The 26,217-nt window shown below is 34.2% G+C and overlaps 1 pseudogene; it reads right to left on the bottom strand.

Annotated features, from left to right (window-relative positions):
• Window positions 1-237: 237 nt before the first annotated feature.
• On the bottom strand, window positions 238-21,028 carry LOC133292411 (uncharacterized; annotated as a pseudogene).
• Between the last annotated feature and the right edge of the window lie 5,189 nt (window positions 21,029-26,217).

The following is a 26,217-nucleotide window of genomic DNA, read 5'->3' on the forward strand; positions in this document are numbered from 1 at the left end:
ATATGGCTAGTTAAGCCATAGCACAGGAGCCACACAAGCAGCAGAACAGGGCAGCTAAAGATTTCTAAGACAATTTGTTTTCTATGTTGACTAGAAGCAAATCTGATCATTTTCTCTTCATTCACTTTTTCAAATAGATCAAATCAAGCTACAAGTTCCTTATCCACACAGAAACAAGAACACAAACACTAGAGGAGGAAATGGTTTCTTTCGTAACTCATTCGAATTTCACTCGGTAACCCAAAGAATATATGTAGAGTAAAGCCTGACCCAGAAAAAGCAGCTAGCCTAACCAGAGAATCTCATATACCCGGCCGAAATTTTTTGTATGATGTATATAGTAATAACTGAATTTTTTTCATCCTCTCATTTATAAGCTGTGAAATTTGAGAGACGAGATATTGCTTATATATGATTATTCTAAAATCTATATAATTAACCGTGAAGTTCAAAAGTCATACACTGTTTTTTTTCTTTTCAAAAGGGGGTTGTGTGTGTTAACCAAGGGAAATAAGTCCCTACTCCCTGTTCATCCCTTCCTTTCCACCCATTATCTTCACCCATACATAACTTCATAGTGCAAGCAACCGGGTAAAGAGATGGGTTTTACAACACAGAATGGAAAATTCAACATGGAATTTTTGAACTCAAAATCCTCTTTGTTACTCCCTTCCTCGTACACATAAATTAGTGTCCAGTTTAGACTTCCAATTGTGTTACTTGCTGCAGTCATAATCCTTTCACATGGCATGGGGTATTTTATCTCACATAAAATCTCAACTTCATTCCATTCATGCTCTGAAAATACCACATCCAATTTGCATTGTAGATCACACCATAGTATTTGGTTCCATGTTTTAGTAATGTAGTTACATGAAGAACTGAGTTGTTCAGTGCCATTGATGAGTACACTAAACTTGAAGTTCAACATCCACTTGTATCTGTTAAAGTAGGCTTCTCCACTACAACAAAGAGCTATCTTGGGAAACTTCTTTCGGAATGAGAAATGCATTGATGAATTCCTGCTACCCCGCTTGTACCGATCCACGCCCCCTGCTTTAAGCACTTTAAACAAGAATTCCAAATTAGGATGCTCATGTGGATTGGGACGACACACTTGGATGATATTATGAGGGCTTATATACAGAGAACACACATCAATGTCAGCAAAACTTCCTTCATTGTAAACAACCATGGTGCTTGGAGATACTTCTGACCTTACCTTTACTTCATCTTGGTACCCTTCAAAAATTTTAAATCCCCTTGCATACGCAAAATCTGTTAACACTTCAACTTTAGGCAATATATCGATACTACTAGGTAGCTGATTAAGCCTCTTGCATAGCCTCATGTACAAGTTTTCAAGCCCAACTAAATTTCCAATTGAAAATGGCAATTTGTCTATCCCAGTACCGTCTAAACAAATATTTCTTATTTTATCCATCTTTTCAAGTACTTCTGGGAAGCTCTTGAGACGTGAGCACCACCCGAGATTCAAATACTCAAGAGATGCCAACTTGATGCAGGGTACCAGAGTTTCAAGCTGGGTGCATCTTGTAACACTCAAGGAGTTGAGATTATCAAGAAACCCAACCGAATCATGAACTTTAACTAAATTAGTGCATTTATCAAGAGTCAGATTCATCAAGAATGGTACTTCACATAGGCTTGGTAGTTCAGTTAAGAACTTGCAACCTTCAAGCTTTATTGAAAGCAAGGTCTCAAACCTCTGCACAATAACAACAAATGACGCTAAGTTATGAACTTTTAAGAGGAAAATATATTAACACTAAAAACTTTGAAACTGATACATGCCTTTAGTGGTTGGAGGAATTTAAGGCAACTATTGGACATATTGAGTATCTCAAGTTCTTTGGGACTAAAATCAGATGGTAAAAACTGCGATGGATAATAACTCCAATCTAGCACTCTCAAACTATTTGGTAGATGTTGGGCGCCTGTAGAAAAGATTGTCTCTTCAATAATCAGAATTCTAAGGTTTTTCATTTTCTTGAAGGCTTTTCCACTCCACTTCACTTCCTTCTTGTTGCGTGCTTTGAGCATTATGACTTCAATTTTATCAGTTCCCTTACAAGCCAAAGAATAAATTAACCACAAAACGTGCACGTTAGGAATGTCATTTACATTATCAGATAAATTTACAAATTCTAAATCATTATGTTCTCTGCTAATAAATTTCATCAAACAATCGAAATTGAGAAAGGAGGGCTAAGAATCCAGAAATCTAGCACGTATTCATCAAAATTGGTAAATAAAGGAACAAAAAGAGAAGAAATACCATGGAAATGGAAGTTTAACATACCGTATTTTCTTCCAGAACATGAACAATGTCCTTATCAATCCATAACCTACTGCGCCTACCAGGCTCAAGTGTTGATTCTTGTCTTACAATTTCTCTGCCCATGTCTTGAATTAAGTCATGCATTCTCATACAACCAGAATCATTAATCTTTATGAGAGATTTGTCAGCCAACACTCTAATACCATCTTCTGCGTGAAAACCATGAGCGACTAGCATACGTTTGACATAGGCCATATGTAAGTATTGAAGAAACAAGCAATGTCAAGGAAAATTCCCTTCTCATTTTCTTCCAAACTATCATAGCTTACTCTAAGTATTTGATGGATGTCTTCCTAAGGAATTTTTTTATACTGATCTAATGTAGATTCCCATTCTTCTATACTTTTTTGTGACAAGCGGGAACCTATTACTTCCAATGCCAAAGGAAGGCCAGAAGCATAAGTTACTGCACGGATCAAAATGTTCTCATAACTTGAATCAACTTCATAATTTTTAAAAGCATTCCGCCTAAACAATTCAAGAGCATCTTTCTCAGTTAATCCATCTACCTCATATATTTTTTCAACCTCATGAAGTGCGAGTAGATGTTTGTCCCGAGTGGTAATGATGACTCTGCTGCCTGTACCAAACCAATCAGGTCCTCCAACCATATTGCATAGCTGCTTTTGTTTGTCAACGTCATCAAGAATCAACAGAATCATCTTCCAATCTAGCCTATGCTTTATTATGGAAATTCCTTCATTGACACATGTAAATGTAATATCCTTCTCTCCAACTAGTTTAGAAAGAAGCAGCTCTTGGAGATATTTTAAGCCGTGTTTATTTGAATTTTCTCTCACGTTTTCAAGAAAACACGCACCGTCAAAACGGTCCGCAATCAAATTATAGATTGCTCGAGCAAGTGTTGTTTTACCTATCCCCCCAATCCCATGGATCCCTACCATGTGTACTCCAGGAGAGCTGACATCCAAAAGCTTGATTACATCTTGCACTCGAGACTCAAGGCCAACAGGGTAATCGACAACATGTAAAGGAGCACGATTAATCTTTATGGAGACCTCTTTAACGATTCTATCAATAAACACATATTCATATTCATCCCTGTCCAATCATAGAAATACGAGTGAAATCATACTATATTAAATGCAACCTATATAAGTCTTGAAGATACTTACATTATTATATATTATTATTACAAGGGCAAAATTATTCTTACCACCAATTAAATTTTTCACTTCTTACTGTCAAATTTTAACTATTGATTTCCATCAATCTGATAATTTATTGGACAACGCTTATTAAATAATTATTAATTTTCAATAAATTATAACCGTCAGCTTGATGGAAGTTAATATTTGGTGATAAGAAGTGGTAAACTTAATTGGTGATTCCTCATATTACAATTCAAAGTGCTTAATATACAATGAGATAACTTGTTCAAGGGTTAACAACAAGCAGCGTTTCTTTGCTCTTTAAATTTTAACGTTGAATAATTAGACTTAAAAAAATAGAAGATAGATACCCAAGTTTGAAATGAAAGCCGGACAAGTTAGCTGTTTGAAACAGAGCCATCCTCCAATTTTGCAGCTTCTCCATGTCATCATCCTTGAACCTCTCCTCATGAAGAGCCAGTGCTTCTTGATAGCTACCTCTCTGATGCCTCACATCAGAAGGATCCACGTCATAAAAAACCGGCAAAGCCAATCGACCATTTTCTTTGATGCAGGCAATGATGTTAACAAGTTCATCTAAACAAAAAGAGGAAGAAGCATAGTTCTTAGAGAAGACTATGATGGCAGTCCTTGAGTTTTCGATTGCTGAGGTAAGCGATGGCGTGATTGAATCCCCTCTTTGAAGACCCACGTCATCAATGAAGGTGCGGAATCCCCTGTCGTGAAGAGCTTTGTAGAGATTGCCAGTGAAGCCAAAGCGAGTATCTTCTCCTCTAAAGCTGAGAAACACATCATAAGCAAAGCAAGACGCTGCTGCACCTGCTGCCATCATACACTCAACGCTGAAATGGATTCTAAACACTCTCCTGGTGCTCACTTTTCCACTGCTCGAACTTCCCTATTTCATTTTTACGCGATTTGTAAACAAGAATATGTGGTCAAATCTTGATTGAATTGGAAATGGAGTGGTAGTGGTACCTTCTGAGTTGATTTACACCTCATTATATTTTTTTTTACTTCTTCGAATTTAGAATAAAAAATTAAGGATATTTTAATAAAATTCATGTTATCATAGAAGAATAAAAATTTCAAAATATCTATTATTTTTATTCTAGATCCTAAAATGATGTCATTTTAAAATTATAGAAGATATTTTATCTGCCATGACTGAGAAACACTTTTTCCATAAATAAACTATAAGAAATATGAGGATAAAATCTAGAGAAGAAAAAAAAAAAAAATAATCCCCATCTATTTTTTGTATGTACATAGAATAATTTTGTCTGAGAGACATATTTCCCAATAAATTAGAACAATTACAACATTTGTCTTTCTAAACTTAGGTGTTTGTACGTTTTGTAAAATGAAAATGATATAGTGATTCAATTACGTTAATTGTTCGTATTTGAAACAAAATGACAATTGTTTCTTTCTTTTTAAAAATATTCCAATCAGTTTATCATTTCATGACATGAAATCCAATTCGAAACGTGTCTTGAGTTTAAGATTTTAAACTCTTCCAACAGACGATATTGGAGAAAATCGAACATATACTTTTACCTCTATTTGTTTAATTTTCTAGCGCCAACTAAGCTACCATCATTTAATAAATGACAATTCTTTTTTATAATTATGATTGTGACAGTGAATTCTCTTATAATATAATGATAATAATAATAATAATAATAATAATCTCAAATCATAATATAATTGTAACAAACACCGAAAGAAATAATAATCAAACTAATGAAAAATTAAATGGTAGATTATATTTACAAATTTTTTATTTACAGATTATATTATGCTCAAACAATATATATTACTCGTAATATATAATGTAATTTGTAAAAATTTATAAATATAACCCTGTTTAAAAATTAAAAATAGACTTGGTCAATACTATAACTCAATAGTTCCATACGACAAACGCAATAAGTTTCAGAAGACCACAATCATAAGAGATAGATTAATCAAGTAAAAAAATATTTCAAGAGATATATAATATAGGTATCTATTATATAATATAGGTTAGATTGAGTTGAAATAATTAACTTGACCACAATATATATATTTTTTCAAGAAAAACTTCCTCATTTGAGCTACATCATAGGTTAGATTGAGTTGAAATAATTAACTTGACAACCCAGTTAATACGTTATAGATTAGTTCAAACCAGGTTCGTTGGGTTATCTATGAAACTAGACCGATAATCAAGTGTCAAAACTATTTAAACCTTAAAGCAGATTATGTCCTCTTTATCATCAGCATTAGTTAACTCTAACTAAACAAAGGGAAAGGGAATGTTATATAACTTCATCCAAAATCATAATCAATTCAAATTAACTTGACATATGAAAGAATAGTAAATATAGAGAGGAAAAATAAGTGGGAATTAGGTACTGGCCCAATAGCATGTATGTTTCAACCAATCAGCTTCATTAGCTTGTATTAGCTTGTATGTTTCCACGCTGAATCATCCCAATGAAATATTCTCCAAAGTTGAACCAATCTGCTTCTATATTAGCTTGTGTTGTCTTTGCCCAGTCCAGCTCAACTTTCAGCCTTGTCACTTGGTTCCTCAAATCATCAATTTCAACTTTCGGCAATCTTCCATTGGTAGCAATAGTGTCTGTCTCTTGTGTCAAATTTGCAATCTCAGCTTTGATGTCTTTGATTTGCTCTTCTAGTTCTCCATTCCTTTCCTGCAAACAGCCCAACTGATTATTGAAATATTTTTCCAATGTCTCCACTTCGTCCAAGTCTGTAACATTAGCCTCAAAATCATTTTTCACTTTCTCTGCTTTTGAGAGAACTGCATCTGTTAACTCCCGTTTCAGTCTTGCATTTTTATACTCCAAACTCAACTGAGCAAAAACTTCCGAAAGTTGCTGTATTTCTACCCGAGAAATTCCTTCTTTTGGTGGCAAACTGAGAAGGTACCGTAAAGTATCTTTCATCAATGCAGAACATCCAGGGTGTAACAAAAGAGACAATTTGTTTGAGACTAAGTACACCAGAATCTGCCACGCTTTCTGCATTTTTTCACTAGCTTGAGTGTCTAGCAGATGTGACAGAGAAATGTTACTTGACTCCTGATAGCATGAAAAATGAAATGGTAAGATACATGCTTAACCAGGACATATGATTAAGTTACGAACACGTAAAATTTTTAGGCATACTAGGGAAAGATTTCCATTCTCGTCTAATTTTACTTTCTTCAGAAGCATTAGCTCTTTATCATGGTCCTCATGGATACTTGTAACCCGGGATTCTTGTTGTGTTTCTCTTAAAGGACCCAGGAATTTTCTGCTGGAGTTGGCATCTGCAAGACAACAAGATAAGAGAGCAATTAAAATTGGTAATAGAGGTAGAAACACAACATTACTTTAATCACTGGCTGCCACTCTGCAATACTCCAATATCAAATCAATTTTATATGGACTTAATACCAACATCATAGTATTTATGGTTTACTACACCTGTTTCTTTCTCGTTATTCACCATTTCATGGCTTCCTGGGAATTGATGATTCATGGAAGCTGAATGTTGTTCCCCTTCCATGTCCTGATTGTCAATGTCATTGTTTAGTTCCAACTCCTCTCCGTAGTCATACTCATCATCACCTTTTCTCTTGGTAGATTGAAGATGTTCCATCAATTCTACAATATTTTTATCAAAATATTCAGCGAGTAACAATATCTTTGCCGGCTTCATCATAGATAGGGAAACTATCATTTTTATTATGATATATAGAACATATTTGAGCAGTGAAGATCCACTTGTGAAGTAGAAATTGTGGATGTTCATTCTATCTTTCTATTGCTGAATTCCACAACATTTAATATTTAGTTTTTCTGGTTCATTTGATATTTTACAGGAATTCTCCAAGCCATTCCAATAGAGTTTAGAGTTTAGCTGTTCATTGAGCCCCTCCCACTATTTAGCCGTGAGTTTAATATGCAGATTGAACACCCATAAGATCAACTGGTTACTTTGCTTTTTACCTTGAAAGACTTGTAGGCCGCTGATTAGAAAGTGGAACTGACATGCAAAAGAAGTTTTCTTTTCGTGCTCCCAAAGCAAGAGAAATTCGTTACTTTTTACCATTAAATATGTATTGCTTTAAATTGAGCGAGTCATTAATATTTCCCACTTTAACAATACTTTTAATGTTATAGCTAAGATGATATACATTTAATGATTAAAGCAAGAAAAATCCCATGCTCCTCGAGCACTTGAGAATTTCTCTTCATTAAGTAATATGTTCTGTTTTCAGTTGTCTATGGTTGAGTTATATGAAATTAGCCCAAAGAATAAAAGCAAAAGACAGAAAATTACGCTAGGTTATTCTAGGGAGAAGTTCTATTAAGAATTTGGAATTGATGTTACAATTGGCCTCATTGCTTTACATGTCAATTAAAATCACCTGAATCTCATTGTTAAAAACTCATCCATTGAGAATTCCATCTCTCCAACAAATTCAAGGATAGTTTTTTGCATTAATTTTTCAAGGATGGATAAGATAAAAAAAATAAATTCAACGAGAAGTTAAAGTATTAGTTATGGAAGAAAAGATGAGAGAATATAGATTGAGATCGTTTGAGCATATTCTTCGAAGACCCTAACATGCTCTGATAGGAATAGAAGTTTTTCTTCCCGAGAGCATCACTTAAAAAAAAAATGAAAAGATCAGCTCAAACCGACTTGCAGAAAAATGTCTTAAGACAGAGTAAAGAAAAGCTAGTAGCATTGAAGAGCTTTTTTTTTTTTTTTTTATGTTTTTACTTATTTATTTTATCTTTTTCCCCAATCTGTTCTTGTTTTTATTTAGATTCATCGACCTCAACTAGTTTGGAATTTCATATTGATGTCGTAGATAAAAACTAATCCCAAAATTTCTACTCCATTTCTAAAGGTAAATCAAACTCTCTAGTCACTGAAAAATCTCCAAGATTAAGATTTTGTGGTAACAAAGAAAGCGGGGTTCAATCACCACTAAAAAGCCTTTGTCAATGCTCTAAAATTCATCAAACATCCATGTAAAAGAAAAGAATATCACCCATCTTTGGTGGAAATGACATTTTAATTGACCTCGTTGGCTTAAATTTTAATTAAAATATCAAAATCTGAATCAGAATGTGTATCTTATGGTTAAAAAAATACTCTGACCCTAAAGAACTCCATCTGTGCATAAAATTACTAACTTGATCATAACATAAGGATAAATAAATGTGACCAAGTTTACCTCCATCACTAGCAGTATCAGTAGCCCAGCTTGACATTATTGAATCTGAATCCAAAACCTGTTTTGAAGTTGCTTGACAAAATGGCTTACCAGCTTCATTGTCCAAGTCCAACCTCGATGTACCTATCTTTCTCTTTCTTGATGCAATTCCACATCCTGTTTCGATTATTAAGTTGAATAAGTTATTTCAAATTATTTAGTCAAAATAGCTTACAAACATACTCGTTAAATAAAGATTTACAAATGATCTTTTTTTACTAATTCATAATCTAACAGCATTCAATTTCTCCTACATTACATAAAAACATAATTGAAGTAATTTATATTTTTTTAAGAAAAAAAATTAATAATGCACTTCATCAGCACTCGTTTTCTGGTTTCTTGCATTTACGGAGTGGACCAAAATATATATGGCTACTAAGTTAGAAAGAAATGCCACAAGCATGTTTAGCATTTACCTGGAACACTAGTGGTCCTACTTGTCCGCATAGATACCGTTAAATTTGAATCCCAATTAACGTTATCATTCAATGCTGGAGGTGGAAGACCCTGACCAACATGTGGCTCCAATGAAGCCAAATTTTGTTGGTGCTGCATAAATTTAATCTTAGAAGCTACCGTGTCCAGTCTATGCTTTTCTTTTAGCAGCATGCTGATATAAGGATCGTTGAATCTGATATTCTCCATGCTACCTTTTTGTTTGAATACGTGAAGTCCAGTCTGTATGTAGAACGGATTCCATTCATTTTCCTTTTCCGTCGATACAATGATGGTACTAAGGTTTGAACCTATAACCTCATGCAAACTACCCAATCCTCTCACCACTATCTCACTCCCAGGGGCTTGATTCCATTTATTTTCTAAATCAATAGAAAACATCACATGATTCCATTCATTTTCTGAAAGTGCTTCATCCACATAATCATCCAAGCCGATCGGTTTTAGATCAAAAATCATTATATGATTGAATAATAAATAAGAAGGAAACTCTTCAATAGCTGAGAAAACTTTCTTTTGGTTGATGATCAATTTGAGGTCAAGGACTTGTACTGGAAAAGATGGACATCCTCCAGAAAAAAGACAGACAGATATGGCAGGGAATTTGTCGCGAAACCAGAAAGAAATTGATACTCCCCTGCTCTGGTGCTCGAACCACTCTGGAATCCTTGTTCCTGGCAAACAAACCATCTTGCCTCCAGCCTCGTGCCATTCCTTTTAGTCATATATAATTCATAAGATTAGCAACACATACATACACAGAGCTTGAGTTAATACGAATCAGTTATAAAATCAAATACAAAATAAAATAGGAACCTCATTCATTAACATGCTTCTACATGGGAAAGGGATGGATCTGCAGTCTTTTGCAGAGAAATATTCCAAGTTCGGCGGAATTCCTCTAATTTCTTGAAGATTGAGACAACCATCCAAGTAAAGTTTTCTCAAAAAGCGACATTCTGTGGTGCATACAGGAAGAAGTGTGAGGTCCAATTCTTTCAATGATGTGCACTCTTCTGCATAGAACAATTCTATGTTGGGTGGAATCCCTCTGATTTCTTGAAGAAACCTGCACTTAGTCAAATCAAGTTGCCACAAAAAGCGACATTCTTTGAGGCATGCTGGAAGAATTGTGAAATTACTTTCAGACAGGTATAACTGTTTCACGTTGGCAAACCAAGTGAGACCTATTCGTAAGAATTCATCTGATATGTTGCAGTTACGGATATCAAGAAGTTCCACGTTTGAGCTCACTTTTTCTTCACCTTCATCTTGTTTAGATGATTTCAACGTTTGACATCCCCAAACATTCAATAGCTCAAGTTCTGGTGACATGGCAGTGTTACTAGGGTGTTCTATCTGTCCCCATCCACATCCACTCAGTTCTATCTTTTGTAGACGAGTAAGATTTTGAATTGAAAATGGCAATTTTTTTATGGGAGTGCCCACCAAATAAAGCTCTGTTATATTTTCCATCTCACCTAATATTTCTGGAAAACTCTCAAGACTCCAGCATCCTGAAAGTTCAAGTTCTTTAAGGGAGGTCAAATTGATAGGTGGAAAACTCTCAAGCTTGTTGCAAAAAGCAGCATCCAAGATTCTAAGTTTATCCAGGAACCCAACCGACGGGTGAATTTTAATTAAATTCTTACATTGCTGAAATGATATTTTTTCTAAATTTGGGACACTAGATACGTCAGGTATCTCTGTTATACAACAACACTCGCTGAAATCCAATTCTCTTATATTCACAAACTTCTGAACAAAAAAAATTCAAGAAAGAAACAATAATCAAATGAATAATCTTAAAATGAATTTATTAACATACAAGATCAAATTAAAGAACCTACAATACTTGCCTTCATTAACTTGGCCAACTCAAGTGACATCAAGGAACTTGCTGGTAACCTGAATATGGCAAGTCTCTTTGGATCAAAATTAGATGGTAAAGATTGTGAAGGAAACTGCGGCCATTCGAGCACTCTTAAACTCTTTGGGAATTGTTTAGGAACCTTTCGAGAAATGACCATTTTTAATAATAAGAGTTTTTAGATTTGTCATCTTCTTGAAGGCCATTCCACTCCAGCTTACTTCTTCAAATTTGGGGAAATGCAGATGTATGATTTCAATATTACCAGTCCCCTTTTGAACACAAAAAAGCAGCAGTCAAGCATCAGCCACAAAACATATATATATATGTGTGTATGTTAGGACATTGTAACAATCACCAACAACAATAAAGAAAAGAAGAAAATCAACCAAGATAACTGATATTAATGAACTGGTTCAAGCAATTCCAGCAAGTTTACAAACTCGTTCATAGTATCGAGACTCATTATTAGGGTAGGATTCTATCAGACATCAACACACATATATAGAGAAATTTACTTATTATAAACGGAAAACGTTGTGAATTAATCCCATCAACAAAAGGTTGGAAACAAAGGAATAAATGACTTGTCATGAGCATATAGTAGTAAAGAGATAAATCAAGGTTCAAGATGAAAAACCAAACCATCCGTATCATTTTTACTCACCGTATTGTCTTCTAAAACTTGAACTATATCTTCATGGAACCATAACCTACTTCTTTTCCCAGGTTCTTTTCGGGATTCTCGTCGGACAATTTCTTTACCCATGTCCTCTATCAAATCATGTAGTGTCACTTCATCATCCCAACTAAACTTTATGAGAGATTTATCTGCCAACACTCCAATATGATATTTCCTGCAATCACCATAATGAGCATGAAGTATATCTTGCAACTCTGCCAATGGATATCCTTTGAAGCAACAAGCAATGTCAAGAAAAACACTCTTGTGTTCTTCCTCCAAAGCATCAAAGCTTACTTCAAGTATCTTTTGGATCTCTATATTAGGAATTCTTTCATACTGGTGTAATGCAGATTCCCATTCTGTTATACATTTTCCAAACAAGTTGGAACCTATTACATCCAAAGCCAATGGAAGTCCACAAGTATAAGTTACTACACAGTTTAAAAAAAATTTAAAAGTTGGATCAACTTTGTTATTTTTAAAAGCTTTCCACCTAAACAATTCAAGAGCTTCTGTTGTGTTTAGCCCATCTACCTCATATGTTATTTTAAACCCATGACTTGCTAGCAAAAGTTTGTCCCGAGTGGTAATGATGACTTTGCTTCCAGGACCAAACCAATCAGGTCCTCCAGCCATAATTTGCAACTTCTCCAGTGTATCAACATCGTCAAGAATCAAAAGAACCTTCTTTGAATGTAGCCTTTGCTTTATTATCGAAATTCCTTCATTGACACCTGAGAATGTAATATCCTTCTCTCCAACTAGTTTAGAAAGAAGCATCTCTTGGAGATGTTTTAAGCCATGTTTATTTGAATTTTCTCTCACATTTTCTAGAAAACAAAAACCTTGGAATGAATCAGCAATCATATTATAAACTGCTCGTGCAAGTGTTGTTTTGCCTATTCCCCCAATTCCATGGATCCCTACCATGTGGACTCCATCAGAGTTGACATCCAAAAGCTTGATTACATCTTGCATTCGAGACTCGAGTCCAACAGGGTAATCGGCAACATGTAAAGGAGCACGATTAATCTTGTTGGAGACCTCTTTAATGATTTTATCAATAAACACATATTCATATCCATCCCTGTCCAATCATGAAAATACAAATGAAATCATACTATACCAATGCATCCTATGTAAGTCTTGAAAATACTTATATTATTATTATTATTACAATTCAAAGTGTTTGATATACAATGAAAAAAATGAATAATTAGACTTAGAAAAATGAAAGAAATAAAATACAAGGTACCCAAGTTTGAAATGATAGCCGGACAAGTCAGCTGCATGACGCAGAGCCATCCTCCATTTCTGAAGCTTCTCCTTGTCATCGTTGAACTTCTCCTCATGAAGAGCAAGTGCTTCTTCATAGCTACCTCTCTGATGCCTCACATGTGAAGGATCCACATCATAAAAAACCGGCAAAACCAAGCGACCCTTTTGTTTGATGCAGGCAATGATGTTGACAAGTTCGTCTAAGCAAAAAGAGGAAGATGCATAGTTCTTAGAGAAGACGATGATGGCAGTCCTGGAATTTTCAATTGCATTGACAAGTGACGGCGTGATTGAGTCCCCTCTCGAAAGATCAACGTCATCAATGAAAGTGCGGATTCCCCTTTGAAGGAGTTGATGGTAGAGATTACCAGTGAAACCGTAGCGAGTATCAACACCTCGAAAGCTGATAAAGACATCGTAAACGAACTCATAGGTGAAGGAAGAAGAAGAGGATTCACCTGCTATGAATAATCTCAATCTCAACACTGAAATTATGGTTGGTGTGTTAATTGACCTCAAAACTCAATTCAAACAACTTTCAATTTTGGAAACTGAATAGCAATTTTGCGACGCTGAGTTGACTTTGTCTCCCTTTGGAAACAAGAAAGCGCTTAAACTCATTTGCCTCATTTGATAATTATTTAGATATTTCTGTTCTATTTTTCTGTAATTTATGTATAAACCGATGAATTATCTTAGAATATAATTAAGTAACATAAATATCCTCGGCAAAATAAAATAAAATAAATCTTCCCTTATTAAAATGGTACGGTAGCATGTGTGACAAGTTTTGTATGATTTTAAATTTAATAAATTATGATTATTGTTATAACAAAACAAACTAATTTTTCACATTATTTATTTATTAATTTAAAGTAGATTAGTAAAAACGTTGTACCAAAGTGTAAAAAGTTCAGGAATCAATATTTAAAAATATATATATTCAGGAAGTCAAAAAGGTAATCCTCTCTGCAATCTGCATTACTGTCTCTGTCTGGCGAAGACATCCATCACGATGGAGCAAGCTCTTAAAAGATCGACAGTAGGAACAAGATGACAGCCCACATATCATAAAAAATTAATTCAATAACATAACATTATTTTTATCTTTATTATTGTTTTATCGCGTGAAATATACCATCCATGCATGACGCAAAGAGCTTTGAAGCAAAGTTGAACATATGCATGCTTAAAGTTGCTACTAAAAGAACAACGTAAATAAAGTTAATTTTCACCAAGGCTTTCACTATAGGATACATGTATAATGTAATTTGAAGGCATGTTACACAACATGGAAGTTCACCTTAAACTATTGTTATTTGTGATTCTTAATTAAACATGATCATGGAGCAACATATCTGAGCAACCGGACATCAAAGACCCAAGTCACTGGGCATTACTTATTATACATTCATATCGCCGAGCTTTGTTGTTAAAGAAAGGAATATACACATTTATCATTTATGAAGACTACCAACCTCTTTCTCTCTTGGAACGCATTATTCTCTCCAGAAGCTTTTATCTACAACATTATTTTGAGTTATCATATGGTGAAGACATCTTTATTTCAGCTGATTAAATCCCAAGGCTGCTTGATTTTACATGGGCGTTATTTATCATACATTCATATCACCAATGAGTTTTATGGCTGAAGAAGGGAATATACATATTTATCATGAGGATCTCTATCACTCTCTATTTTGGAAGACATTATCCTCTCCAGAAGATCTCATTTGCTACTTTATTTTCTCACGGAGCTCGGATCTGCAATCCTATCGACTTTATTTTATCAGATCATCAAGACATTCTTATTCGAGTGGTCAACATCTTCAGGCTATTTGCTTCAACATGGGCTCGCCAACTTATTCTTACAATTGAATTATTACTACAACAACAACATTTGAAGACCTTCCTCAATAACAAGACGCATCATCGAAGGCAGCAAAAGTTCAGCACAATTGTAAGCCATAATAGAAGATTCTCTTGAAGCACTTAAGCATCGCCAACCAAACGATTCATACCCGGTGACAACAAATAGACAAGACATGAAGGCCGACGTATTAGCGATCGGTTACATTATATCCTGCTTAGAACACTACACACTACGAATAACCGGCCTAAGCTGCCATACATCTTGGCACCCTTGCTTCGCAAAGCTACCAAGCTGGGGGGCTTCTGTTCTGGATAGCCCACTCACATGGGCCCAACCGTTAGGCCCAGCCTAAGGAACCATCTTCTAGAAGGCATCATAGGATGCCCCCTCTTCCCCATGCACACCAGCTGCCCCTGCACAAAGGCAGGGGTTCAGCATGCCTAGCCTGAAAAGGCTAGACTGGCTAGGTTGACTAGAGCTCTTGCTCTAAATACCCCCCTCTCACATTGAGGAGGGGATCCTCTTCTTCTCCATTCAGCTTCATGCGCTGCCACCAGGAGAACAACCCTAGCCATACACACACACTCCCCCCTTGAGCACATACATGGGAAGCTCCACTAGTGCCTTGGTCTCTACCATGGTTACTATGGACACCCCTATATCAACATACTTCACCCTCACAGGAGACATCTATGTACCACTATGAGTACAACGTCCAACAAATAAATTTAGGGAATCATAATTATACAAAGATAGATGAAAGCATTAAATTCATGGAATCATAATTAATCAAAGATGTAAGATTTATTGTTAGACGTCTAGCAGCTGGAGAAATGATTTTACCATATATATCTGATTGTGCCTACTTTTTCTATGCCTACTTTACCTACTTTTTTTCAATACCCTTAGATCATAATCTTAAGAGGAGAGATAAAGGGTGAAAGTTAGTTGAGATTATGATCTAACGGTGTTAGAGAAGAGTAGGTAAAATAGGCATAAATAGGGTAAGCATATATGTGTGTGTGTGTGTGAAAAGTATTTCTACAATGACTTTAAATAACATTATCTCAGCTACTCTTTTTTAATTAAGTCTGACCAGTAAGACATAGTTATAACAATAAAGTTGTTCTTTTTTTTCTCTCCTCAGACATTGTCGGCTGACGTTGCGGAGAGAGAAAATGTAATTTTTATATCTTACTAGTCAAACTTAGTTAAAAAAAATAGTTGTAGACAACCTTATCTAAAGTAACCGTAGAAATATTTAAACAATATATATATATAGGGATAGGATCATTTGGCACTGGTGTCAAATTTAAAGTTTGACACCTTATATGATAGTCGTTAGATCGAAAAAGATTAATGGTATAACATGCTTACTAATTAGAGTCGTTGATCTTTTTTGATCTAATGGCTCTCAGATGAGATGTCAAATTTCAAATTTTGACACGGGTGTCATAGGATCCTGCTACATATATATATATATATATATGTATATATATATGGAGCAGGATCATTTGACACCCGTGTCAAAATTTGAAATTTGTATATATATATGTATATATATATATATATGTATATATATGTGGAGCAGGATCCTTTGACACCCGTGTCAAAATTTGAAATTTGACATCAAATCCTAACCGTTGATTCTCGCCAATCAACGATTATCATTTGTTGGGAATCAAACTTATTAATTAATTATTAATTTCCAATAAATGATAACCGTTGATTAACGGAAATCAACGGTTAGGATTTGGTGTCAAATTTTAAAATTTGACACCGGGTTCAAATGATTATATCCCTATATATATATATATATATATATATATATATATATATATATATATATATATATATATATATATATATGGATACTTTATTTGGCTACCCTTATTTTACCTACCCCTTCAATATTGTTAGAATACAATCTCATCCAACGGTCTTTTACCTCTTTCTCTCTCCCACTGCCTCTCACTCCTTCTCTCTCCTCCCCTTTCTCTTTCTTCAATGGCGCTTCAGCATCAAAAAAAGGTTCAAGTTTTTTTCTCAATTCATCTAACCCAGCCATTGTTATGAGCATTTACATAAAAAATTTAAATGAGATGTTATAGAACCAGGTAGGTCTGTTGTTGGGCGTAACATAGAGAGAACATAAATCATTTCCCCACTTCAAGGTGAAAAACAAGATAAGAAGAAGGAGATAAGTTGATTCGATTTCAAATTTCAATAGCAAACTAGAAACGTTATAGTAATCGTGGATTAATTCAAAGGAAAGGATTATTCGTGGTTTTCATTTTTTTTGTATTTTTGTTGTTTCTACAGTATTCAATTATATAAGATTCAAAGAATTTTGAAAATTATACTCATCCAGCAGAACTATCATGCCATTAATCATTGTATGGATTTAGATTCAAATATAAATTTAGGTTATAAATTACGCAAATCGATAGAGAGAAAGGGGAGGAGAAAGAAAGAGTGTGAGAGGCAGCGAGGAGAAAGAAAGGGAAAAGGGTTTATTTTATTCCACAAATCTCCACCGTTGAATGAGATTGTAATCTAATGGTGTTGAGAGAGGTAGGCAAAATAAGACTAGGCAGAATAACCTCTCCGTATATATATATATATATATATATATATATATATATATATATATATATATATATATATATATATATATAGTTGAATTAAGACTTATTATGTTTAGGTATATATATGTATTTGGATTCAATTCTCGGTGAAGTTACTAGAATCTTAAATTTATTAAGTGGTTGATATGCAATCCAACGCAAAAGACACTGAAGGATACAACTGACAGTGCAATCATCCATAATAAGATAGCATGATACCATGACAAGTGCTATAGAGTTGAGAAATTGTTGACCTTTATTCTTCTTTGAGTTCACTTCCTCACCAGACCTGCCAGACTTTGATTTTTTGCAAAAAAGATTATGAGTGTTTTCACCCCTTTCTTTTTGAATCGGCCTCAACATTGTTATTTGGCTCATAATTTGGAGGAGCAGGAGGTTTATTAGCCTTTGAAGCCTCTGCATCCAAAATGATTATCTCAGACGTCTCTTTCCCAGCCGCTTCAGATGTTTTTCTCTTTCGGCCGTCTTTAGTGCAACACAAGCGACCCTCGAGCTATTTCTACGCATCTTGCTAATTGCAAAGAAAAAATGTAAGAAATAGACAAACAAATGAAAGAACAAAACACTCTCTCAAGCTAATCGTGAACAATACACTCACCTTTGTTGTCAATTATGAGCTTAGTAGGCCAGGTTCTCAACTTCTCCTTGATCTTTTTAAATCTATGAGCAACCATTAATTCCTCACTATCTAAGGAGTGATACTTAAAAGCATAAACAGAATAGGAGGGGTGGTAGTCGTCTCTGTCCCAAGACAATGAGAACCTATATTGACCAGTCTCAGATTTTGCAAAGAAAGGATCAGGATTATTCTCATGATTAGGATAAACACGCTATTGGTTAAAGTTTTTGAAAGATTGGCTAAAGGTCATAAAAAGGGTTCCAAAATCCAAACCTACTCGGAGTGAAACCCAAGAATTTTGGTGGCTAGAGGGAAAGATTGTAAAAGGGTGAAAGATCAAATAAATAGTATTTCTTCAATCAAAATAATTTCACACATATTGGAACGCCTGATGAAACCCTAGGTGTTGGGATGAAGCTGAGAGGGAGCTACACACAAGTGTCTTAGCACCCATATTTCAAAGCATGTAAAGGGCAACCTAATCCCAAGGTCAGTAAAGAAACATTCTTATATTAAAAAAGATGGTTCCCTAGGATCCTTTGGGTTGTCACCATCACAGTTCCTGGTCAATTCAGACATCAGCCGGATAACCCACTTCTTGTCCTCCTCGACATTATGAGTTAGACAAAAGCCTTCTTCGGCAGCATATATATGCTCAAATGCCTTGTCGCCCCTAATAGATGAACCTACTGAAGAAACTTCTATGTCCACCCAAGACTTGCCATTAGAAAGTCCGGTCATAAAATTTCCCAAAGAGCAATATGATTTTTGAAGACTTCTCGGTAGGTAAACCTGGGAGGAGAAGGATCAAGAAGATCAGGTTCTTTTTTATCAGCTCTTGGACTTAAACTGACTACTTGAGCAAGGTTAGACAATCTTGAATAAACCCTCATTCCCCCGAGATAGACCACCTTGACTGCTTGGACCAAACACACTTCTCGGCTCACCACTCTCCCCACACCCATCGCTTGGCCTAGAGTAATAAAAACAAGTATAAGAAGGAGGATGCATACCTTCAACCTCTAAGGAGCTATCTGTAGAAGAAGAGCTTGTGTTAGAACTAACTAGGGGTCAGACTAATTAGTCGTGGTTATTGTACTTAACCCAATATCTCTACCAATTGTCTCCTCGACGTCGTAGCGGATAAACCAAGCACCCTCAGGATGATATCTTCAAACTCAGTTATCCGTAGACTCGTCAATCTTTCGACAATGAAAAGATGTTGCTTCCAGTCGGATGTATCCCACACAAGGACCTGGTATCAAGGACTTTGGTCTAACATAAGGGAGTCTAGGTTGAACAAAAGGACAGCCAGCGAAACCTTTTACAAATTTTGGACTTCAAGGGAAGGGAGTCTCGTATACCTAGTATGTTGGATCAGTTTTCCATTAGGACGACGAGTCAGAACAATAGGACTTCATTCTACGAAAACCTTAGGAGGTATGGAGTTCTATTGTATGGTCTTTCCTCAGGTAGAGGAACCATATTACCACTACACCTACCAGCCTCTTCCCTTTGGCGACTTCTCTCCCCAACCTCAAATGTATAAGGCCTAGAATGACTAAACCGACTCTCCATCCATCGACCAAAATCTTCCTTTCGATGAACAATAAGCTCTAGAATCTCTCCACCAACACTAAGCCGGGAAAGGTCTAACTCTTCTATTTTAACCATCTCACTAGAACAAAAAAACCAAGACAAACAAAGATATACAAGAACACTCAAACCAAAACTAGTAATGGAAAAGGGGAAAGGAAATGAAAACAGCAGAAGAGGTTATTGAAGATACTTGAAGAAATGAAGACTTGCGTGGAAGTAGAAGATGGTGGAAGACTTGAAGATATAAATTCCTGAAAATTAATGAGGGAAGAAAACTTGAAGGCTTAGAAGTTTAAGGAAGTTTCTATGATGAAAGTCATGAAGGAAGACTCCAAAAGACTACAAAGCAAATGAGCAAAATGGGGAAGGAAAAGCTTATAAGAAAATTATGTGCAAAGAACGTAAAAGTTGCAGAAGGGTGAAAACAAATGAAATGAAAACCCTATATGCACATTGTTGCAAATTTAATGAATGTGGGGAAATAAGTAAAAGAAGTTATGTCAGATCGTAAAGAATTTCAAATGAATGACCCAAATGAAGGGTATTTTTGGTATTTCAAAGAAAGTAAGAAACAACTTTTCACATTATATTTAATGACCCAATAAAAAAGTTGTAATCGTCAAAATTATTCATGATGCAGTACGAAAAACAAGGAATGTTCCTCAATAATAAAGTAACATGTTGCCACGATCAACCACCAAATGACTGACATAACAACGCAAAGGACCTGTCTCAAAAGATCTTCAACACACAATGTACGACCAGATATGCTAGTAAAAAAGACACTGTCAAAGAAAAAGATCAGTAAGATCTTGTCATACTAATACAAGCTCGCTACAAGTCACAAATTAATCAGCTTGCAAGCATGAACCTATCAAAATAAGAAGTCTCATTAATGGCGATTGGTCAGAACATCAACTTAATAGCAGACCAAGAATGGTGAAAAACATGCAAACTTTCGACCAAATATGGAATACACAAAGACACCCTGAGTAAGCAAGACGTTAAGATCGGGATAAAGACTAAACAAAGATTGGTCAACACATTGTACCCTACTATAAATGCTACACAATATGAATGATCATATTTTCCATACGTCTTGCCACTCTGATCTCGTAAACTATCTAGGGGTTTCAGATCTGGACCAGTCTTCATAGCCCAATGCATATAGGCTAACCTGTTAAGACCCATTAAAGGGTCACACTTATGCCTTCCCATAGTGAGTACATGAACCTCATCTTAGAGGATCCCTCACTCTATGCACAACTCACCTATCATACCTGATAGTGGAGCAATTCCTTATAAACATAGTGAGGTAATGGGCAAAACGATTAAGCTATCTCTCATATTAGAAAATATTACTTACACCTATATATACCCGTCTTCACCATGGTAAAAGACATCTTGCAACCATTACTTTTATAACTTATTACTATTTTGAATTCTAGAGCCTCCATGCCATTTACACAATCCCTTTTTTCTCCGTCATACTTGAGATAACACTCACAGTTCCTCTCCACATATCATTTCCTCACTAAACACATGCATTAAGAGGTACTACACCCCTTGAAATATAGGTACCTGGCTTTAATTCCATAACAACTAAATGACGAGATCATTTTCTGTGCATCTGTAGTAGGTACATCTGTCATTCAACAAGTGACATTTGAATAAAAAAATATTTTTCTCTCCTTTTCATACAAGCATAACAGTTATTCCTCATTTTTTATTAGATAGATGCACTGAGTGAATAGTACAACAGTATTACCATAGATATTACCCTAAATAACATAATATACCTCCAACTTTAAGAGTACCACATTGGTATAAGCCAATACTTAGGTCAATATTGTATAAAATATAAAATATTTGATATGTAAAATTCCTATAACACATCATTGTCCGGAAGAAAGACTAAGCCAACTTGTGTAATGGCTGCGATGACTGCGCTGGGCGCTAGGACGGTGCCTATCATGTTACTTTACAGATAACCAATGCAAATAATTAATGTTTCTCTTTCCAATTTAAAGTTTGGTTTTGTACTTAAAGAAATAAACTTATTTGACCTTATTTTATAAACTATACCCGACAAGTTTATTTTATTTTCATTGTTGTACGTGCATCAAAATAAAGGTTGTTTTATTAACCGGGGTGCAATTTTTTTTCTTCCATTTACACGTTAATTACTATGAATATACAACTTTTTTCCAAGATTTATAGGATATCTTTACACTTTTAAGTGTGAAACTAATTTATTAAGATACAGAAGGATGCATTTAGACCTTTTTTCACTCAAATCTTTTTTTGTGTGTGTGTCTTTAAATGTACAGTTTACTTACTATTGTATCTAATTTTTCCTTATAAGTGTATAAAGAATATATTTTCATATTCAATGAATTGAAATTGATTACGTTCTCTACATAATATATTACCACTCATTGGTCAGTGTCTCATGCCGTGTATGTTTTATTTTATTTTAGTTCAACTGAAATTTACCAAATATAAATTAAACTAGATAAGATATTCAAAATTAAAAAATAAGTTATCATAGTAAATTGAAAGATAGATAAGCCATTTATTGAGAAATGATAACATAATAAATTAACTTACTTTAATGTAAAAGAATTCAAATTCAACAAATAGGGATGATTAACTTTAATTTCTATCTTATTCCTTTCTCATTATGGAGAAATGTTTCTTACAGTATATTATTATACCATTTTTTAAAAAATAAAGAAGCAGATAAATATGTTTGGGACAGTGTGTTTATCATGTTTCATTGCTATAAAAGTGATATAAATATTGTTTTTGCAAATTTTTCGTGGGATTAAACTGAAAATTAGAATGGAATTATGAAATCTATAATTATAGGATTTAATTAGGTTAGGAATTAAACTGTAATTTTTTTTAACATTAATTTAGTCAAAAGGCTGATATATAGCTGACATTTAAGGAAGTATCAAATACAATATAGCAAACTTCAATTTAAATATTTATTTCTAACATATATCGCATTCGAGCTCATATTAAATGCAAATTTGGAATCAGATGATTATGTTTAGGCTTTTATTTTATTTTATCTGAAGTAACTTATACTAATAATTTTTATTAGCTGAAGCAATTTCTTGATGACTACGTGTCAAATTTTTTTTTAATGGGTGTCTTCACCTCTTTGAACGAGGATAATCCACTTCGTGATATAAAATATAGAGGTTTGTATGATTAGTCTCAAGTAGGGGTGTAAATGGACTACGTCGGCCTACAAGGACTTATGGCCTAGCCTATATTAGACCAGACTTGGCCTATTATAAATAATAAAACAGAACATGTCTAGGCTTTTAAAAAAACATATTTAAAAAATAGGCCATAGACTTTTGTGTATATGTCGGGCCTATAAGCCTACAGGCCGGCCTATATCATATTATTTTTTTAAAATAAAATAAATAAAATTATTATTTTAATAATTTTGAATAATAAAGTAATATTATTTTAGTTATTCTTTTAATTATTGAATGTTCAATAGGTTTAAACAGGCTAACAGGCTTAGGCCAAAGCTGTTATTTTTTAAATATAAGTAAGTCCAGACTTATAATTTGGGACCTACACAAGCTAACAGGCCAGGCTAGACCAAACATTTTTTACACAGGCCTGACCTATTTAAGCCAAAACCTAGCCTAGCCTAACCTATTTACACTTTTTTTTTTGTTGTTGTTGATAAACAACCTATTTACACCCTTAGTCCCAAGTAATTTCGCCTAAAAATTAAACTAAAAACCTTTTAACTTTGTTTTTTGTTGGGTACTAGTAGGGTTGTAAATAAGCTAGGCTGGCCTACAAGTAGGGTGTAAATGGGTCAGGCTGACCCAACCCAGCCTACAGCCCGGCCTACATTGAGCTTGGCTCAGGCCCGGCCTTTCAGAAAAGTAGAGTAGGCTTAAGCTTATAAAAAAGTTTTTTAACAAATAGGCCATAGGCCAATTTTGTTAAGCCCGGCCTACAGCCTTGTAGGCTGACCTATTTAATTTATTAAAATAAAATAATAAAATAATATTTATTTTATGTGGCAAAGACGCAAAGTACCAAATACCAATATCTCTTACTTTTTGTGCTATTTTATTTTACGAAAGGAAAACTTGTCTAATGTCTCCAAATTTTACATGCTGTTGCAGCTTAATACCATGGAGTAATGAGTACCTTGCTGGATTATGATGTTATTGATGAAGATCTTTCAATAATACTCTTCTTTCCCTTGTCTTGATGGTGGTTTAAAGATTTTTAGATAAATGACATTCTCTTGTAGACTTTATTTCAGCATCCGGTAATTGTATTTTTCTTATTTTCTCCATTTTTTTTGACTCTATTCCTCTATGATATATATTCTAGAGCTGGGGTATTATGTTGACTCTTTCTTGTTTGTCATTTTTTTCTTATGAGAAATACTAGTGCATGCATGAATGGAACTTTTTTTGCTCTATACAATTATTTTTTTTGCTTAGTATCTACAGTGGGATGCCTACAAGGCCTGTAGGCCATGTCAGGCTTTCTTATTTGTAAAAATAGGCCGAGCTTGGCCTACAAATAAAGCCTTTAATAGGCCAGATAGGCTGAATTTTTTTTGACGTAGGCTTGGGCCAAAAAGGTCAAAGCCCAGCCCATTTACACCCCTACCTACAAGGGCCAATGATTTAGCTTATATTAGGCCAGACTTGACCTATTATAAATAATAAAATAGAACAGGTCCAGGCTTTTAAAAAAACTTATTTAGGAAACAGGCCATAGGCTTTTTTGTACGTGTCGGTCGGGCCTATAAGCCTACAGGCCAGCCTATATCATATTATTTATTTAAAATATAATAAATAAAATTATTATTTTAATAATTTCGAATAATAAAATAATATTATTTTAGTCATTCTTTTAATTGTTGAATGTCTAAAGGCTTAAACAGGCTAACAGACCTAGGGCAAGACTTTTATTTTTTAAATATAGGTAAGATTAGACTTGTAATTTGGAGCCTACACAGGCTAATAGGCCAGTCCATTTCCAATATTTTTTATACAGACCTAATCTATTTAAGCCAAAATCTAACTTAGTCTAGCTTATTTATATCCTTAGGTAGTAGCATGTTTCAACATTAAATAAGAAGCTACCTACTCAATTACAAAAGAAATAAGGAAAATTGACATAAATAGTATTGCTTAAGTAAAAAATATTGTAATTTGTTGTTTCTCTAAATATAGAAAAGAGGAGAAAAAAGGTGTAGTGGGGCTTGATACTTTTCCTCTATTAAAGTTACTAGCAAGCAATTAAGCAGGACCACACACATTAGGCTTTATGGCAAATTACATGAATGATAGTAGCATTAGCCGGTGACCGACCTTTCTCAGTTTCTCTCTTTTTGGCATCCAATCCTCACAATCACCTTGTTCCGTTGCCAACCCTTTTCCCTTTCTGTCATCTCTTCAAATCAGAAACCCGCAAGTAAATGCATTTCACTATGAAAAAACCATATAGCCAAATAAGAAACCAATAAGAAACCAATAAGAAACCAAATGTTAGAGATATAAAATGACCAGCATTAACAATAAATTAAGGGATAGGATATCGTAACAATTAATTAATATTATTACTAATATTATTACCAATCAATTTTGTCGTTAGATCGATTATATTTATTTCCATCTTTGTATGGTAAAACATTAAATATGGAGAACCATAACCATACAAAGATAAAAATAAATATAAAGCATTAAATATGGAGAATCATAAACATACAAAGATAGAAATAAATATAACAGTTGAATCAACATAATCGATCTAACGGTAAAATTGATTGATAATAACACTAATTAATTGTTACAATATCCTTCCCTATAAATTAATAGGAATAACATCTGTCATTTTAAAAGATAGAAACTTATATCATTTTAGATCCTAACCGTTGATTTCCGTCCATCAACGGTTATAATCTATTGGGTCAAACTTAATGGGTCAAATAATTAATTAATTAATAAATTATTATTAATAAATTTGGCCCATTAAGTTTGACCCAATAGATTATAACCGTTGATGGACGGAAATCAACGGTTAGGATCTAAAATGATATAAGCTTATATCCTTTAAAAGAATAGATATTTTTCCCTAAATTAATAAATAAAACTTTTTACATGCATATTCCTGAGCATTCACCTACCAAGAAAAAAACTATGGAAGAAAGAATAATTACCTTTTTCTCTTCCTCCTGTGATAGATGATTAGAAAAAGGGACCTTACTACTTTAACTAAGGGAGTAAAAAAATGGTATGATTGGAATCAAATCATAAACCGAAACTGCATTATAAATAATTACATTTTTTAAACGATTTAATAATTAATATGTTATTTTTCGTCAAATTGATTATCAATTCGAT

Source organism: Gastrolobium bilobum, unplaced genomic scaffold, assembly GCF_033153095.1.
Source record: "Gastrolobium bilobum isolate Gb01-03AN ecotype WA unplaced genomic scaffold, APGP_CSIRO_Gbil_v1 utg70934, whole genome shotgun sequence".
Taxonomy (NCBI): domain Eukaryota; kingdom Viridiplantae; phylum Streptophyta; class Magnoliopsida; order Fabales; family Fabaceae; genus Gastrolobium; species Gastrolobium bilobum.